Here is a 3,061-nt window from a genome sequence, read left to right on the forward strand (position 1 = left end):
ATCTCATTGTTTTCCAGGCTGGTCTTGAACTCCTGGGCTCAAGTGATCCTCCTGCCTTAGCCTCCCCAGTGTTCTAGGATGACATGGGTGAGCCACTGTGATCAGTCCTAACTTACCTTGAAGCAAAGTCTCCTCTCTACGTCGCAGGACAAAAATTCCAACTGATAGAGCCTTCAGAAAGAAGAAATAAACTCTTCCTCCACAATGTCTGATCCGTTGCTGCATTATAGGCATCGGCTGAATGATAAAGTTAACACTGGGAATATGATCATTTTGATTACTGCTTGTTATTTAATTTTAATTCCACCACACCTGAGAGAGTGGGATGGATTCTTTCTTTTATTATGATGTGAGCATCTGAGTCCCTTCCATCCTGAACATCTGACATAAGTGCTTCAAAAATGTAGGACTTGAGACTTAAAGGGCACTCGGTCTCCTGAGCAGGCCCCCTGCATGCGCCACACCTACAGAGGCTCCATAACAGTGGGAAGAGCAGCCAGGGTCACAGCCCAGGTGGGTTCACACTGAGGGACCATCCACATCCAGGGTACCTGAGAAGGGGCTGAGGTGAGAGTCCAGCTCCTGCCTAGGCTGTGGATGGCAGGTGGGCAGGACAGTCAGCTACTGAGTATTACTGGAGTTATTGCCTTTTTTCTCCTGAAGATCCCTGCACACACCAAAACACTACATTCTTTGTGGGGCACTTTTGTTTTTAGAAATGTAAACACCCCCAATGTTAAAGCCACCCAATATCACTCATAGTGACACCGCAGTAGGATAAGCTCTTAACTCCCACCAAATTGCCCCAGAGGTGTAGTTTTTGTTTGTTTGAGACAGAGTCTCACTCTGTCATCCAGGTTGGAATGCAGTGGCATGATCACGGCTTACTGCAGCCTTGAACTCCCCAGCTCCAATGACCCGCCCACCTCAGACCTCTGAATAGCTGGAACTACAGGCACATGCCACAAGCCCCAGCTAATGTTTTGTGTTTTTTGTAGAGATGAGGTTGTGCCATGTTGCCCAGGCTGGTCTCTAAGGCCTGGGCTCAAGTGATCTGCTGCCCCGGCCTCCCAAAGTGCTAGGATTAGCATGAACCACTATTACCCATGCAGCTCAGATTTGGAGCTAAGGCAGGAAGTTGTTGTGGAGTTTGGACCCGGCTAATCTGAAAGGTGGTTCTGAAAGGTAATGTGTGATTAGGTGGACCTTGGCAGCAAAGCATAGATGCCTCTGAAGAGAAGAGAACAAGGAAGACGGGAAGCTTCTAAAAGTGAACGTTAGCGGGCCCTGTGCTCACACAGCACTGGGATTTGGAAAACCTTCTCCCAGCCACTTTTGGCTTGTGAGTTTTTATTCCACCTTCTTGTCTCCCAGGTCATTGCAGGCAATCCCTTCATTTGGTAAATTTTTATCAAACACCTACCGTGTGCCAGGCATTGTGTTAAAGAAGCCGAGGCTGAGGTAAGAGGAACAAAACCCTCCTTGCCTTCAAGGTTGAGCCAGTCTTGCTCAGGCAGAGATCGGTAAGGAAATTCTTTTTTTTTTTTTTTTTTTTTGAGACCGAGTCTCGCTCTGTCACCAGTAAGGAAATTCTTACACAAATGGTTGGCAGAACATGCAACTTGCTTTGGAGATGCACAAGTAGACCATCTGCTCTGACCAAGGAGTCACAGAAGTTTCGTAAGAGACAACATTTGAGCTGTGTTTTGAGGTATAAATAGGAGCCCAGCAGGCATCCAGGACAAGAGAGCACTGCTCAGAATGCAGGACATGAATTTTTCTCCCTTAGGCCAGGCCAGGACTCAGACTAAGCTGACTGAGGAGCCAGAAGCTTCCTGGAAAGGAAGTGTGTCCCACATCTGACTATCCAGAAGTCACAGCTGCTCAATATTGTGTCTTGAGACAGAGAGAGAGAGGCCTGATTTGAAATACAGAATTCTGCTGGGGGCCTGTTAAAATGCAGTTTCTGATTCCAAGGCAGGGCCTGAAAATCCCATTTCTAACAAGTTCTCAGGTGATGCCAATGCTACTTGTCCCAGGACCACACTTTGAGAATCAGTACCCTAAGGCAATCCATACTGATTTCTAACATCAGAAAAGGTCTGAGAGGCAGAGGTATAGGATACACCAGACCATGCATGACCCATCCTGGACAGCACCCCACCCAAGGCTGTAGCATTTGATTTCCTTGGGATCCCGGGAATGGCAGACACCCAGGAAGGAATCAAATGTCGGGTTACAGGGCATTCCAGAGGCTCAGCTTCACACAGCATCTGGGGCTCCCACTACTTCACAACTGGCCCCCACAACCTCAATCCTTCCCACCCCTTACGAAACTGACCTGTGGGCCTTGCTCTGCTGTCCTGGGCTGTTTGGGCCCGGGATGTGAACTCTGAGTGTACCTTCTGATCCAAATACAGGGTGACCTCATATGACAAATACTTAGAATGGGCTCATAATGAGGACCTTCAAAATTTGGCAAATGGATTCAATCATGTGTTTTCCAGGAGAATTACCCATGTTCTCTTTTCTAAAGATCACATACTTGAACCCACATGAACAGTAGAGGGAGTTCTGAGCCCGCTGAAGCCACAATTGTTGCAGTGGGCCCCGTAGAATTTCTTGTAGATTGAGCTTCACCATTTACATCAAGATTTATCAAAATTTCCTTCACCAAACCAATTGCATTTGTTAATTAACCATGCCCTCATTTTGCCTTTTAATGAATGAAAGACAGACACACACATAAAGAAAGACAGCACAATGAAAAAGAAAACAACATACTGAATTAAAGTGGCAGGAAACATCCTTGTTTAAGGAGTGATATAATTTTTAGACAGTTTTTTTTTAATTAAGGGAAGTAAGATAATTAATTCCATCAAGCTTTTCTTTTAAGTTTTTTATTTCGAAGGATTTGATTTTGTTTGTTTTCTCTGCCTTGGAATTATCTTTTATTTTATGTTTTGACTTGGCTCAAAATTCAAAAAGTTAAAAGACTCTCTTGTATGCTACCGCATCTTGAAAGGCAGCCATTTATATCAGTTTCTTACTTATTCTTTCA

The sequence above is a fragment of the Chlorocebus sabaeus genome, chromosome 17, assembly GCF_047675955.1.
Source record: "Chlorocebus sabaeus isolate Y175 chromosome 17, mChlSab1.0.hap1, whole genome shotgun sequence".
Classification (NCBI taxonomy): domain Eukaryota; kingdom Metazoa; phylum Chordata; class Mammalia; order Primates; family Cercopithecidae; genus Chlorocebus; species Chlorocebus sabaeus.